At 49.8% G+C, this 16,069-nt stretch overlaps 6 non-coding genes across 6 annotated transcripts; all 6 read left to right on the forward strand.

Annotated features, from left to right (window-relative positions):
• The first annotated feature begins 1,046 nt into the window (after positions 1 to 1,046).
• On the forward strand, positions 1,047 to 1,237 carry LOC142697407 (U2 spliceosomal RNA). The gene has a single exon (XR_012865204.1). It is a non-coding gene; the product is annotated as a U2 spliceosomal RNA (small nuclear RNA).
• A 7,620-nt stretch (positions 1,238 to 8,857) lies between these two features.
• LOC142697408 (U2 spliceosomal RNA) lies at positions 8,858 to 9,048 on the forward strand. Its single transcript, XR_012865205.1, has one exon. It is a non-coding gene; the product is annotated as a U2 spliceosomal RNA (small nuclear RNA).
• Positions 9,049 to 10,356: 1,308 nt separating this feature from the next.
• LOC142697409 (U2 spliceosomal RNA) lies at positions 10,357 to 10,547 on the forward strand. Its single transcript, XR_012865206.1, has one exon. It is a non-coding gene; the product is annotated as a U2 spliceosomal RNA (small nuclear RNA).
• A 1,296-nt stretch (positions 10,548 to 11,843) lies between these two features.
• LOC142697411 (U2 spliceosomal RNA) lies at positions 11,844 to 12,034 on the forward strand. Its single transcript, XR_012865208.1, has one exon. It is a non-coding gene; the product is annotated as a U2 spliceosomal RNA (small nuclear RNA).
• A 1,284-nt stretch (positions 12,035 to 13,318) lies between these two features.
• Positions 13,319 to 13,509, forward strand: LOC142697412 (U2 spliceosomal RNA). The gene has a single exon (XR_012865209.1). It is a non-coding gene; the product is annotated as a U2 spliceosomal RNA (small nuclear RNA).
• Positions 13,510 to 14,805: 1,296 nt separating this feature from the next.
• Positions 14,806 to 14,996, forward strand: LOC142697413 (U2 spliceosomal RNA). Its single transcript, XR_012865210.1, has one exon. It is a non-coding gene; the product is annotated as a U2 spliceosomal RNA (small nuclear RNA).
• The last annotated feature ends 1,073 nt before the right edge of the window (positions 14,997 to 16,069 follow it).

Below are 16,069 nucleotides of genomic sequence, written 5' to 3' on the forward strand. Positions count from 1 at the left end.
CCGCCCTCCCTTTTAGGTAAGTTAAAGAGCTGCACCTGAGCCAGCCACTGATTGATTGATTGATTGATTGATTGATTGATTGATTGATTGATTGATTGATTGATTGATGCAGCACAACAGTCAAATAGTGGAGTGGAGTAGGGGAACAGCAAACAGCCAATAAAGCAGCCCGCCCGCTCGCCTGCCCGCCACAATGGACCTACCTGTGTACACTAGATGGATGTGATGGAATGTACTGTCGTCCCTACATTTCAAGAAGAAGTAAGAATTGCAGTTGCAACAAAGCCTTGCTTGCCTACAAAGAGAGCAGCAATTTGGATTTGTTACTATGTTACCTAGAAGAATAACAAACTGTGCAAGGATGGAGGTTGTAGGAGCAAGGAGAAGTTGTCTGTAAAGTTGGTGGATGCCTATTTTCCATTTTGCAGTCCCTTGTCTCCCTCTTGTGGCCTCCTGGAGGCAACTAGCTGTGCAAAAAAAAGACAGCCTGGCGGCCGGCTGTTGCAGTGTTGCCCTCTCAGGCAACACTGAGTGACTGACTGAGCCTCACCGTCTTATATAAAGTTCAGACGGAACTTTGCACGTGTCATAGTGGAGCCCTCAGGATTCCAGAGCCAGCTTTCTGACATCATAATGGGGCCTCAGAGATAAAAGCCTGGGCCCAGGCAGTGTTGGTCAGTGCTGCTCAGCAGGCAGCACTGGACTGGACTGGATTACAGCTGATACAAGGTGTGAAGGAACAAGGGGTGGCTGTGGGCATGCACTTGCTGCCGCTGCCAGTGTTTATCTGCATGGCAGCAGGGCATTTGGGCGTTGCCAGGAAGGCGTTTTTATGTAGATTCCTCCTCTTTCAGCACTGCATTGTGGTGCAAGCAAAAGAAGCAAATCCTGTCTGGCTTCCTCTCCGGCCTTTATTCACCTCCCGTGTAGCTGTGAGTGTGTGAGCCTGCAGGGCCCCATGGAATTGCCTAGAAGTAGGCTGAATCGCTGCAAGGGCTGAACAGCAGTATCGGGCAGGCTCGGGCAACGCGCGGCCCGTTCGGGTTATCGCTTCTCGGCCTTTTGGCTAAGATCAAGTGTAGTATCTGTTCTTATCAGTTTAATATCTGATACGTCCCCTATCTGGGGACCATATATTAAATGGATTTTTAGAACAGGGAGATGGAAATAGAGCTTGCTCTGTCCACTCCACGCATTGACCTGGTATTGCAGTATTTCCAGGACCGGTGCACCCTTTCCTTATGTGTTGACTAAAAGCAGATTCCAAAAGTGTTTTTTGTCTTTGCTATTGTTTCTGTCTTTCTGAAGGGATCTCCCCTTTTAATCCCATTATTTCAACACCTGTTGGACAATGCATGAGTGATAATGAGCTCATTGATTAAATGCAATTAATGAATAGATTGCCACCTCTTGTTGTGTGTCGTCTGTGTTTCTGTGTTTCCGGCATTTCACATTGGAACACCTCATTCACCTTCCTTGTCTTCTCTCCGCCCTCCCTTTTAGGTAAGTTAAAGAGCTGCACCTGAGCCAGCCACTGATTGATGATTGATTGATTGATTGATTGATTGATTGATGCAGCACAACAGTCAAATAGTGGAGTGGAGTAGGGGAACAGCAAACAGCCAATAAAGCAGCCCGCCCGCTCACCTGCCCGCCACAATGGACCTACCTGTGTACACTAGATGGATGTGATGGAATGTACTGTCGTCCCTACATTTCAAGAAGAAGTAAGAATTGCAGTTGCAACAAAGCCTTGCTTGCCTACAAAGAGAGCAGCAATTTGGATTTGTTACTATGTTACCTAGAAGAATAACAAACTGTGCAAGGATGGAGGTTGTAGGAGCAAGGAGAAGTTGTCTGTAAAGTTGGTGGATGCCTATTTTCCATTTTGCAGTCCCTTGTCTCCCTCTTGTGGCCTCCTGGAGGCAACTAGCTGTGCAAAAAAAAGACAGCCTGGCGGCCGGCTGTTGCAGTGTTGCCCTCTCAGGCAACACTGAGTGACTGACTGAGCCTCACCGTCTTATATAAAGTTCAGACGGAACTTTGCACGTGTCATAGTGGAGCCCTCAGGATTCCAGAGCCAGCTTTCTGACATCATAATGGGGCCTCAGAGATAAAAGCCCTGGGCCCAGGCAGTGTTGGTCAGTGCTGCTCAGCAGGCAGCACTGGACTGGACTGGATTACAGCTGATATTGTAGACACTGAAGCGCCTAGGGAGAGTGTCAGGGACTGCAAGGGGTTAAGAAAGGATGGAACGGTTTAAAATAATGCCCAGGATCAGGATTGGTCAACAAGGGGTAAGAGGGGCGTGGTTAAGAAGATATAGGGCAGAGGTTTGGAGCAGGAAGCCCTCTTACCTTCAAGCTGCAGTGGAAGAAACACCTTTGCTGCTGCTGTGGAGATTCAGAGCGTGGTCGTTAAGAAGATGGCAGAAGAACTGTTGCGGAAGGTGGCACAGCGGGTAGCGGCAGAGGGGCCTGCCTGGCTGGAATCCCTGTTGGAGGAAGGAGAGAGGCGAGGAGCTGATCGGGGCACGGAACAGTCGGGAGCGGCTACCCGAGGTAGGCCGCAGCGCGTTACACGCCCTCCGGTTAGACTAAGCCCTAGCCCTGTTGCTATGAGGGGTGCTGTGACTGCTGCACAGTCATGCGGTGGTCCCAGCAGGTCCCCTAGGCCTATGTCGACGGGTGCTTCGTCGGTCGACATAGTGCCCCCCTCCCCCCCCGTCCACTCGTCGCGCTGGCGTCCTTCCCCATGGCGGTAAGAGGGCGGCTGTTAAACCGGCACGGGCACGGTACAACCCGCCTCGAGCTGCTGATGCGGGCGCGGAGGCAGCGGCCGACTATCGTGACAGTGGGGTGAATATGGCGGACTCAGGCGACTGGTCCGACATGGTCGCTTACCATGCGGCATGTTCACAGGAGCTGGGACTTGCTTCTGGGGCCTGTGTGCAGCCGGGGTCGGCGCCATCTTTCCCCGTGCTGTTCTCTACGCAGCCAGAATTGGCGGCGGGGGGAACAGGGGCGGGACGTCCTGGCAGGCGCAGTGCAGCCAGGACACAAGATGGCGGCGCACGAAAAAAGAAGATGGCGGCGGGTGCGGGGAGGCGGACGGTGAGCAAGCAGCCCAGCCAGGGGGCGGGGGCTTCTGCGGTGCCTGTCGCTTCTCCACTCCGGTCCCCCCCGGGCCCCTGTCAGCACGGGTCAGGGGCAGGGGGGGAGTGTGCTAGGAAAGATAGGAGTGAGGGTGTTTTGGATGCTATTTGCCCTTCTCCTGCCTTGTCATCTTTCTCTCCTGCAGGTCCAAGAAGGGAGCGTTCCAGGCGAGGGAGGAAACGCCGGGCTGGTGGACATCGCCGGCACGGCCATCATGGACGTCGCAGGTCAGGTGACGGGAAGAGGCGTGGTCGACGGTATTCCTCGTCTTCCAGCGATGGTTTCTCCTCCTCGTCTGCGACGACGTCCGCATCATCCGGATCATGGAGGAGGTCGTCGAGGAGATCCTCACGGCCGCAGAGACGCAGTCGACGCCGGGAGGTGCAGCGCTTGTCGGTGGATCAGGAGCAGCTGTCCCAGGTTGTACCTCCCGCCGGGCCGGTGGAGGAGGTGCAGGCCGTGGTTCCAGTGCCGCGGCAAGTGGCTGAAGGACCCTCTGGAGTCGGTGGGACCTCTGGGAGCGGTGAGTCGGCCTGCGGTGACGCATGGCTTAATAAACCTAATGCAGCGGGTGCGGATTTGATTTCTGTTTTAAAAGCCGTGGTGGCTGGGTTGAAAGTGAATGAGGGAACGTCGTGTCCCTCTGTGCCACCAGAGGGAGCTATGCCCCCGTCTGAGAAAGAGAATGCTTTAGCTAGTTTGACGTTTAGAGATTCATTGTTTTGTGGAGTCGCTCCTCTCGGGACTCATTTGTCAGCTGAGGTCAAGGACAAGATTTGGAGGAATGAATTTGTGGATATTTGGTCCTTGGTCTCGGTGGAGCAGGTGACTGTCGACAAGGAGCGGGGCTTTGAGAGAGGTTCGGATAGGAAAGCAAAAGTAGCAAAAACATTTGGCAACTGGGTACAGTGTTACGCTACACTGGCTCATGTTATTTGCCAACGCTACCCTGGAAAAGGGGCCGAGTTGTTTGTCTATTTTGACACAATTTTCAGCGCCCACAGGCTGCACGGTGGTGCGGCCTGGTGGCGATATGATGAAGAATTTCGGCGACGTTTGGCTTTGTCGCCTGAGATTAGTTGGGCGACGAAGGCAACGGACGTGTGGTTGCAGCTTATTTTAGCGCAAGGGAGTAGGCAACAACGCCCCTTTCCCAGTGCGGCCGCAGCGCCGGGCCCCGCCCCTGGAGTTGCGGCCGCTAGGCCCACAGGTGCCTGTTGGCTCTACAATGAGGGCCACTGTCGTTTCTTTGCCACGTGCAAATTTCGACATGAATGCTCCATCTGTGGGGGCGCTCATTCGGCGCTCCGGTGTTTCCGGAGAGGTAAGCAGCCGGTCAAGGCACCTCCTTCCGGCGCAGCGGAGAACGCCGGTGAACGTGCTCGAGATGGGCCCATGGTTAGAGCGGTACCACAGGAGGCGGGAAGCAGAGGTGCTCACTAACGGGTTTTCGTTTGGTTTTGAGATTCCTTTTGAATATTCTGCGACATTGTCATTGGCTGACAATTTGAAGTCGATCAATGAGAATGTGGGCATTGCGCGCTAAAATTAGCTAAAGAAGTGGAATTAGGAAGAATGGCAGGTCCATTCAGCGAGCCGCCGTATACGAATCTGCGAGTTTCCCCCCTTGGTTTAGTTCCAAAGAAGGAACGAGGAAAGTTTAGGCTGATTCATCACCTTTCTTTTCCTCGCGGTGGTTCTGTTAATGACGGTATTTCTAGGGCGGAGGCGGCGGTTTCGTATACGTCTTTTGATGTTGCAGTAAGGTTGGTACAGGCGGCTGGACAAGGGGCGTTGTTAGCCAAATCTGATATTGAAGCGGCCTTTCGTTTGCTGCCGGTTCATCCGGAGTGTTTTCACCTGCTGGGTTGTTGTTTAGACAAAGGGTTTTACGTGGATATGTGCCTTCCTATGGGTTGTTCAATATCATGCAGTTACTTTGAGATGTTTGCGTCATTTTTAGAGTGGGTAGTTCGTTTGGAGTCTGGTTGTGACTCGGTCATTCATTATCTGGATGATTTTCTTTTTGTGGGCCCGGGGGGGTCGGGGTTGTGCAGCACGTTGCTGAGAGTGTTTCGACAGGTGATGTCGCGTTTCGGGGTACCTATTTCCGAGGATAAGACGGAAGGTCCTGTAACGGTTTTGTCATTTTTGGGTATCGAAATAGATAGCGAGCGGATGATTTTTCGGTTGCCGGATGATAAATTGGCAAGGCTAGTGACGCAGGTTGACCAGGTCATGGGGTCGAAAAAAGTGACGTTAAAACAGTTACAGTCGTTAATGGGATTGCTGGTGTTTGCTTGTCGTATAATTCCAATGGGTCGTGTTTTTTCTAGGCGTTTGTCTTTAGCCACTAGAGGTATCTCGAAGCCAAATCATTTTATCCGGGTAACCTCTTGTATGAGGAAGGATTTGTTTGTCTGGCATTCCTTTTTGAGTTCGTTTAACGGGAGGTCGGTGTGTCAGGACGCTGAGTTGTCTAATGTAGATTTGGAATTATTTACGGATGCAGCCGGAAGTGATGGTTTTGGAGCAATTTTGGGCCGAAGTTGGTGTAGATCCCCTTGGCCCTTGCATTGGAGTGATTTGGGAGTCTTACGTAATTTAACGCTATTGGAATTGTTTCCTATTATAGTTGCAATAGAGTTATGGGGTAGCGTGATGGTGAACAAGAGGATTGTATTTTGGACAGACAACATGGCGGTGGTGCATGCGGTGAACGGGTTGTCGTCTAGTTCGTTGCCGGTATTAGCTTTATTAAGACGGTTGGTTTTGAAGTGTTTGCGTTTGAATGTGTGGTTTCGTGCAAAACATGTTCCGGGTGTCAGTAATGTGATGGCTGATGCTTTGTCTCGTTCACAGATGTCCCGGTTTCGGGAATTGCACCCGGCAGCTTTGGCAGAAGGGGTGTCCCCCCCCCCTTCACTTATGGGCCCTGGTTGAGGACAACTTATGAGACTGTTGAGGGGTTCGGTGGTACCGGCGACTTGGAAGAGTCATTGCAGAGCGTGGGATCGGTGGTTGGAGATTGCGGGGAATGACTTCCCATCACAGGAGGGGTGTCACCTGGACGTCACGTTAGCAAGTTTGGTACAAATACGTCAGGAAGGGGGTAGTGCGGCCACGGCGAGCAAGTTTTTAGCAGGAGTGGCCTTTATGTTAAAATTGTGGGGATGCAGAGATGTTACAAAAGAATTTGTAGTTCGGCAGTCTTTAAAAGGGTGGAAAAAAGAGGCGTGTTCAAGGGACACGAGGCGGCCAGTATCTTTTTCACTTTTGGGTCGGCTTCTAGCCGTTTTATGTTTTGTGTGTCGGGATGAATATGAAGTGTCCTTGTTCGGCGCGGCGTTTTCGTTGGCTTTCTTTGCCGCGTTACGGGTTAGTGAGCTGGTTCCGCACAGAGTAAGTGCGAGCGGTGGTCTTCTCGGATCGGATGTAGTAACGTTGGGAGATTCTCTCAGGGTCTGTGTGCGGAGGTCAAAGACTGATGTGGTAGGAAAGGGGGCTTGGCTGTCGATTGGGAGGATTGGGGGGCAGTATTGCCCGGTAAAATGGGTCCAGGAATTCGTGTTGGTCCGAGTGCCCGGGACTCAATTCTTGATCCATCAGGATGGATCCGCGATGTCGCGTTTTCAATTTGAGGCGATTTTTAAGGCCGGCTTGAGGTATCTAGGTTTGCCGCCGGGCGATTTTGGTACACATTCATTTAGGATAGGTGCGGCAACTGAGGCGGATGCCTTGGGTTTGGATTCAGCGGCTATCATGAGTCTGGGTAGATGGCGCTCTAATAGCTATAAGTCATATGTGCGACCTGATCTGGTTTTAAAGATGGTGTAAGCTGGAAGTTTTCATAAGAAAGTGTCGCCCCCTCCCCTTCCCCCCCCCCCCTGTTTTCCTTCCTGTTACATGGAGTGTTATGTTAACCCTGCCGGTAATTTTCATTTGACCGGAATGTAGCTTAATTTCTTTGTTAGGGTTGCGGCGCCCCCAAGTGTGGATCTTGGGGCATTCGTATGTGCACTGGGCAGCGGTTCGAGCGGGTCGAAGGCCATTAGGTCCGAATTTGGGCCTCGCACAGGCCGACGTCCATTGGAGAGGTGTCCGGGGATTACGGTGGGTGCAGTTACTGCCAGAAGTAGTGGCAGTTACAAGGCACACGTACGGACCTGTTGTCCTAATCATCCATGCGGGTGGAAATTATATCGGCCAAGTGAAAATGGCGGAGTTATTGTCAATCATACGAACTGATTTGGCGCGTTTTCGGGATCTGTTCGCCCGTTGCGTGATAGTTTGGTCCGAAATAGTGGCGCGCACGGTGTGGCGAGGAGCGAGGAATATGGCAGCGTTGGAGAGAGTGCGCAGGTTAATTAATGTGCGGGTGTCGCGGTTCATTCGCTCTATAGGGGGGATCGGGTTGCGACACCAATCCCTGGAGGGGGATAATGCAGATCTGCTGGCGCCGGATGGAGTGCATCTGAATGATATCGGGCTCGATATCTTTTTACTGGATCTCTTGGATGGTGCCGAGAGAGGGTTGGCGTTGCTTGGTGGGGGTGGTCGGGGGACTGAGTAGGTTTCTCAGTTCCCCCTTCTTGGCGGAAAGTACGGCAGATGAAGACGGAGGTAGCACCCTACATGCCTGATGGAGACAGGGAGCATCGGCATTTCAGGAGGAGAGAAAATAAATAAATATATATATGTCTTCATGCCGATGGTTGTAAATAATAATAAAGCTGTGGCCACTTCCACATTTGCATAAAGAAGGTGTTGGTGTGTTAATTCAAAGAAGGATGGTTAAGGTCCTGGGCAGGTAAAGTGGATAATGGGTCCTTGCAGTCTTGTAGACACTGAAGCGCCTAGGGAGAGTGTCAGGGACTGCAAGGGGTTAAGAAAGGATGGAACGGTTTAAAATAATGCCCAGGATCAGGATTGGTCAACAAGGGGTAAGAGGGGCGTGGTTAAGAAGATATAGGGCAGAGGTTTGGAGCAGGAAGCCCTCTTACCTTCAAGCTGCAGTGGAAGAAACACCCGCCCTCCCTCCCCTGGTGGTTTTGGTTTTGTTTTTAAAAAAAAAAATTTTTCTACGGTTATATTCTTGTTCTGGCGTTTTTCTGGTTTTTTCGTAGATGTCACAGCTGGCGGAAAGTACGGCAGATGAAGACGGAGGTAGCACCCTACATGCCTGATGGAGACAGGGAGCATCGGCATTTCAGGAGGAGAGAAAATAAATAAATATATATATGTCTTCATGCCGATGGTTGTAAATAATAATAAAGCTGTGGCCACTTCCACATTTGCATAAAGAAGGTGTTGGTGTGTTAATTCAAAGAAGGATGGTTAAGGTCCTGGGCAGGTAAAGTGGATAATGGGTCCTTGCAGTCCAAGGTGTGAAGGAACAAGGGGTGGCTGTGGGCATGCACTTGCTGCCGCTGCCAGTGTTTATCTGCATGGCAGCAGGGCATTTGGGCGTTGCCAGGAAGGCGTTTTTATGTAGATTCCTCCTCTTTCAGCACTGCATTGTGGTGCAAGCAAAAGAAGCAAATCCTGTCTGGCTTCCTCTCCGGCCTTTATTCACCTCCCGTGTAGCTGTGAGTGTGTGAGCCTGCAGGGCCCCATGGAATTGCCTAGAAGTAGGCTGAATCGCTGCAAGGGCTGAACAGCAGTATCGGGCAGGCTCGGGCAACGCGCGGCCCGTTCGGGTTATCGCTTCTCGGCCTTTTGGCTAAGATCAAGTGTAGTATCTGTTCTTATCAGTTTAATATCTGATACGTCCCCTATCTGGGGACCATATATTAAATGGATTTTTAGAACAGGGAGATGGAAATAGAGCTTGCTCTGTCCACTCCACGCATTGACCTGGTATTGCAGTATTTCCAGGACCGGTGCACCCTTTCCTTATGTGTTGACTAAAAGCAGATTCCAAAAGTGTTTTTTGTCTTTGCTATTGTTTCTGTCTTTCTGAAGGGATCTCCCCTTTTAATCCCATTATTTCAACACCTGTTGGACAATGCATGAGTGATAATGAGCTCATTGATTAAATGCAATTAATGAATAGATTGCCACCTCTTGTTGTGTGTCGTCTGTGTTTCTGTGTTTCCGGCATTTCACATTGGAACACCTCATTCACCTTCCTTGTCTTCTCTCCGCCCTCCCTTTTAGGTAAGTTAAAGAGCTGCACCTGAGCCAGCCACTGATTGATTGATTGATTGATTGATTGATTGATTGATTGATTGATTGATTGATTGATTGATTGATTGATTGATGCAGCACAACAGTCAAATAGTGGAGTGGAGTAGGGGAACAGCAAACAGCCAATAAAGCAGCCCGCCCGCTCGCCTGCCCGCCACAATGGACCTACCTGTGTACACTAGATGGATGTGATGGAATGTACTGTCGTCCCTACATTTCAAGAAGAAGTAAGAATTGCAGTTGCAACAAAGCCTTGCTTGCCTACAAAGAGAGCAGCAATTTGGATTTGTTACTATGTTACCTAGAAGAATAACAAACTGTGCAAGGATGGAGGTTGTAGGAGCAAGGAGAAGTTGTCTGTAAAGTTGGTGGATGCCTATTTTCCATTTTGCAGTCCCTTGTCTCCCTCTTGTGGCCTCCTGGAGGCAACTAGCTGTGCAAAAAAAAGACAGCCTGGCGGCCGGCTGTTGCAGTGTTGCCCTCTCAGGCAACACTGAGTGACTGACTGAGCCTCACCGTCTTATATAAAGTTCAGACGGAACTTTGCACGTGTCATAGTGGAGCCCTCAGGATTCCAGAGCCAGCTTTCTGACATCATAATGGGGCCTCAGAGATAAAAGCCTGGGCCCAGGCAGTGTTGGTCAGTGCTGCTCAGCAGGCAGCACTGGACTGGACTGGATTACAGCTGATACAAGGTGTGAAGGAACAAGGGGTGGCTGTGGGCATGCACTTGCTGCCGCTGCCAGTGTTTATCTGCATGGCAGCAGGGTATTTGGGCGTTGCCAGGAAGGCGTTTTTATGTAGATTCCTCCTCTTTCAGCACTGCATTGTGGTGCAAGCAAAAGAAGCAAATCCTGTCTGGCTTCCTCTCCGGCCTTTATTCACCTCCCGTGTAGCTGTGAGTGTGTGAGCCTGCAGGGCCCCATGGAATTGCCTAGAAGTAGGCTGAATCGCTGCAAGGGCTGAACAGCAGTATCGGGCAGGCTCGGGCAACGCGCGGCCCGTTCGGGTTATCGCTTCTCGGCCTTTTGGCTAAGATCAAGTGTAGTATCTGTTCTTATCAGTTTAATATCTGATACGTCCCCTATCTGGGGACCATATATTAAATGGATTTTTAGAACAGGGAGATGGAAATAGAGCTTGCTCTGTCCACTCCACGCATTGACCTGGTATTGCAGTATTTCCAGGACCGGTGCACCCTTTCCTTATGTGTTGACTAAAAGCAGATTCCAAAAGTGTTTTTTGTCTTTGCTATTGTTTCTGTCTTTCTGAAGGGATCTCCCCTTTTAATCCCATTATTTCAACACCTGTTGGACAATGCATGAGTGATAATGAGCTCATTGATTAAATGCAATTAATGAATAGATTGCCACCTCTTGTTGTGTGTCGTCTGTGTTTCTGTGTTTCCGGCATTTCACATTGGAACACCTCATTCACCTTCCTTGTCTTCTCTCCGCCCTCCCTTTTAGGTAAGTTAAAGAGCTGCACCTGAGCCAGCCACTGATTGATTGATTGATTGATTGATTGATTGATTGATTGATTGATTGATTGATTGATTGATGCAGCACAACAGTCAAATAGTGGAGTGGAGTAGGGGAACAGCAAACAGCCAATAAAGCAGCCCGCCCGCTCGCCTGCCCGCCACAATGGACCTACCTGTGTACACTAGATGGATGTGATGGAATGTACTGTCGTCCCTACATTTCAAGAAGAAGTAAGAATTGCAGTTGCAACAAAGCCTTGCTTGCCTACAAAGAGAGCAGCAATTTGGATTTGTTACTATGTTACCTAGAAGAATAACAAACTGTGCAAGGATGGAGGTTGTAGGAGCAAGGAGAAGTTGTCTGTAAAGTTGGTGGATGCCTATTTTCCATTTTGCAGTCCCTTGTCTCCCTCTTGTGGCCTCCTGGAGGCAACTAGCTGTGCAAAAAAAAGACAGCCTGGCGGCCGGCTGTTGCAGTGTTGCCCTCTCAGGCAACACTGAGTGACTGACTGAGCCTCACCGTCTTATATAAAGTTCAGACGGAACTTTGCACGTGTCATAGTGGAGCCCTCAGGATTCCAGAGCCAGCTTTCTGACATCATAATGGGGCCTCAGAGATAAAAGCCTGGGCCCAGGCAGTGTTGGTCAGTGCTGCTCAGCAGGCAGCACTGGACTGGACTGGATTACAGCTGATACAAGGTGTGAAGGAACAAGGGGTGGCTGTGGGCATGCACTTGCTGCCGCTGCCAGTGTTTATCTGCATGGCAGCAGGGCATTTGGGCGTTGCCAGGAAGGCGTTTTTATGTAGATTCCTCCTCTTTCAGCACTGCATTGTGGTGCAAGCAAAAGAAGCAAATCCTGTCTGGCTTCCTCTCCGGCCTTTATTCACCTCCCGTGTAGCTGTGAGTGTGTGAGCCTGCAGGGCCCCATGGAATTGCCTAGAAGTAGGCTGAATCGCTGCAAGGGCTGAACAGCAGTATCAGGCAGGCTCGGGCAACGCGCGGCCCGTTCGGGTTATCGCTTCTCGGCCTTTTGGCTAAGATCAAGTGTAGTATCTGTTCTTATCAGTTTAATATCTGATACGTCCCCTATCTGGGGACCATATATTAAATGGATTTTTAGAACAGGGAGATGGAAATAGAGCTTGCTCTGTCCACTCCACGCATTGACCTGGTATTGCAGTATTTCCAGGACCGGTGCACCCTTTCCTTATGTGTTGACTAAAAGCAGATTCCAAAAGTGTTTTTTGTCTTTGCTATTGTTTCTGTCTTTCTGAAGGGATCTCCCCTTTTAATCCCATTATTTCAACACCTGTTGGACAATGCATGAGTGATAATGAGCTCATTGATTAAATGCAATTAATGAATAGATTGCCACCTCTTGTTGTGTGTCGTCTGTGTTTCTGTGTTTCCGGCATTTCACATTGGAACACCTCATTCACCTTCCTTGTCTTCTCTCCGCCCTCCCTTTTAGGTAAGTTAAAGAGCTGCACCTGAGCCAGCCACTGATTGATTGATTGATTGATTGATTGATTGATTGATTGATTGATTGATGCAGCACAACAGTCAAATAGTGGAGTGGAGTAGGGGAACAGCAAACAGCCAATAAAGCAGCCCGCCCGCTCGCCTGCCCGCCACAATGGACCTACCTGTGTACACTAGATGGATGTGATGGAATGTACTGTCGTCCCTACATTTCAAGAAGAAGTAAGAATTGCAGTTGCAACAAAGCCTTGCTTGCCTACAAAGAGAGCAGCAATTTGGATTTGTTACTATGTTACCTAGAAGAATAACAAACTGTGCAAGGATGGAGGTTGTAGGAGCAAGGAGAAGTTGTCTGTAAAGTTGGTGGATGCCTATTTTCCATTTTGCAGTCCCTTGTCTCCCTCTTGTGGCCTCCTGGAGGCAACTAGCTGTGCAAAAAAAAGACAGCCTGGCGGCCGGCTGTTGCAGTGTTGCCCTCTCAGGCAACACTGAGTGACTGACTGAGCCTCACCGTCTTATATAAAGTTCAGACGGAACTTTGCACGTGTCATAGTGGAGCCCTCAGGATTCCAGAGCCAGCTTTCTGACGTCATAATGGGGCCTCAGAGATAAAAGCCTGGGCCCAGGCAGTGTTGGTCAGTGCTGCTCAGCAGGCAGCACTGGACTGGACTGGATTACAGCTGATACAAGGTGTGAAGGAACAAGGGGTGGCTGTGGGCATGCACTTGCTGCCGCTGCCAGTGTTTATCTGCATGGCAGCAGGGCATTTGGGCGTTGCCAGGAAGGCGTTTTTATGTAGATTCCTCCTCTTTCAGCACTGCATTGTGGTGCAAGCAAAAGAAGCAAATCCTGTCTGGCTTCCTCTCCGGCCTTTATTCACCTCCCGTGTAGCTGTGAGTGTGTGAGCCTGCAGGGCCCCATGGAATTGCCTAGAAGTAGGCTGAATCGCTGCAAGGGCTGAACAGCAGTATCGGGCAGGCTCGGGCAACGCGCGGCCCGTTCGGGTTATCGCTTCTCGGCCTTTTGGCTAAGATCAAGTGTAGTATCTGTTCTTATCAGTTTAATATCTGATACGTCCCCTATCTGGGGACCATATATTAAATGGATTTTTAGAACAGGGAGATGGAAATAGAGCTTGCTCTGTCCACTCCACGCATTGACCTGGTATTGCAGTATTTCCAGGACCGGTGCACCCTTTCCTTATGTGTTGACTAAAAGCAGATTCCAAAAGTGTTTTTTGTCTTTGCTATTGTTTCTGTCTTTCTGAAGGGATCTCCCCTTTTAATCCCATTATTTCAACACCTGTTGGACAATGCATGAGTGATAATGAGCTCATTGATTAAATGCAATTAATGAATAGATTGCCACCTCTTGTTGTGTGTCGTCTGTGTTTCTGTGTTTCCGGCATTTCACATTGGAACACCTCATTCACCTTCCTTGTCTTCTCTCCGCCCTCCCTTTTAGGTAAGTTAAAGAGCTGCACCTGAGCCAGCCACTGATTGATTGATTGATTGATTGATTGATTGATTGATTGATTGATTGATTGATTGATTGATGCAGCACAACAGTCAAATAGTGGAGTGGAGTAGGGGAACAGCAAACAGCCAATAAAGCAGCCCGCCCGCTCGCCTGCCCGCCACAATGGACCTACCTGTGTACACTAGATGGATGTGATGGAATGTACTGTCGTCCCTACATTTCAAGAAGAAGTAAGAATTGCAGTTGAAACAAAGCCTTGCTTGCCTACAAAGAGAGCAGCAATTTGGATTTGTTACTATGTTACCTAGAAGAATAACAAACTGTGCAAGGATGGAGGTTGTAGGAGCAAGGAGAAGTTGTCTGTAAAGTTGGTGGATGCCTATTTTCCATTTTGCAGTCCCTTGTCTCCCTCTTGTGGCCTCCTGGAGGCAACTAGCTGTGCAAAAAAAAGACAGCCTGGCGGCCGGCTGTTGCAGTGTTGCCCTCTCAGGCAACACTGAGTGACTGACTGAGCCTCACCGTCTTATATAAAGTTCAGACGGAACTTTGCACGTGTCATAGTGGAGCCCTCAGGATTCCAGAGCCAGCTTTCTGACATCATAATGGGGCCTCAGAGATAAAAGCCTGGGCCCAGGCAGTGTTGGTCAGTGCTGCTCAGCAGGCAGCACTGGACTGGACTGGATTACAGCTGATACAAGGTGTGAAGGAACAAGGGGTGGCTGTGGGCATGCACTTGCTGCCGCTGCCAGTGTTTATCTGCATGGCAGCAGGGCATTTGGGCGTTGCCAGGAAGGCGTTTTTATGTAGATTCCTCCTCTTTCAGCACTGCATTGTGGTGCAAGCAAAAGAAGCAAATCCTGTCTGGCTTCCTCTCCGGCCTTTATTCACCTCCCGTGTAGCTGTGAGTGTGTGAGCCTGCAGGGCCCCATGGAATTGCCTAGAAGTAGGCTGAATCGCTGCAAGGGCTGAACAGCAGTATCGGGCAGGCTCGGGCAACGCGCGGCCCGTTCGGGTTATCGCTTCTCGGCCTTTTGGCTAAGATCAAGTGTAGTATCTGTTCTTATCAGTTTAATATCTGATACGTCCCCTATCTGGGGACCATATATTAAATGGATTTTTAGAACAGGGAGATGGAAATAGAGCTTGCTCTGTCCACTCCACGCATTGACCTGGTATTGCAGTATTTCCAGGACCGGTGCACCCTTTCCTTATGTGTTGACTAAAAGCAGATTCCAAAAGTGTTTTTTGTCTTTGCTATTGTTTCTGTCTTTCTGAAGGGATCTCCCCTTTTAATCCCATTATTTCAACACCTGTTGGACAATGCATGAGTGATAATGAGCTCATTGATTAAATGCAATTAATGAATAGATTGCCACCTCTTGTTGTGTGTCGTCTGTGTTTCTGTGTTTCCGGCATTTCACATTGGAACACCTCATTCACCTTCCTTGTCTTCTCTCCGCCCTCCCTTTTAGGTAAGTTAAAGAGCTGCACCTGAGCCAGCCACTGATTGATTGATTGATTGATTGATTGATTGATTGATTGATTGATTGATTGATGCAGCACAACAGTCAAATAGTGGAGTGGAGTAGGGGAACAGCAAACAGCCAATAAAGCAGCCCGCCCGCTCGCCTGCCCGCCACAATGGACCTACCTGTGTACACTAGATGGATGTGATGGAATGTACTGTCGTCCCTACATTTCAAGAAGAAGTAAGAATTGCAGTTGCAACAAAGCCTTGCTTGCCTACAAAGAGAGCAGCAATTTGGATTTGTTACTATGTTACCTAGAAGAATAACAAACTGTGCAAGGATGGAGGTTGTAGGAGCAAGGAGAAGTTGTCTGTAAAGTTGGTGGATGCCTATTTTCCATTTTGCAGTCCCTTGTCTCCCTCTTGTGGCCTCCTGGAGGCAACTAGCTGTGCAAAAAAAAGACAGCCTGGCGGCCGGCTGTTGCAGTGTTGCCCAACACTGAGTGACTGACTGAGCCTCACCGTCTTATATAAAGTTCAGACGGAACTTTGCACGTGTCATAGTGGAGCCCTCAGGATTCCAGAGCCAGCTTTCTGACATCATAATGGGGCCTCAGAGATAAAAGCCTGGGCCCAGGCAGTGTTGGTCAGTGCTGCTCAGCAGGCAGCACTGGACTGGACTGGATTACAGCTGATACAAGGTGTGAAGGAACAAGGGGTGGCTGTGGGCATGCACTTGCTGCCGCTGCCAGTGTTTATCTGCATGGCAGCAGGGCATTTGGGCGTTGCCAGGAAGGCGTTTTTATGTAGA

Source organism: Rhinoderma darwinii (genome assembly GCF_050947455.1).
Source record: "Rhinoderma darwinii isolate aRhiDar2 chromosome 5 unlocalized genomic scaffold, aRhiDar2.hap1 SUPER_5_unloc_8, whole genome shotgun sequence".
Lineage (NCBI taxonomy): Eukaryota > Metazoa > Chordata > Amphibia > Anura > Rhinodermatidae > Rhinoderma > Rhinoderma darwinii.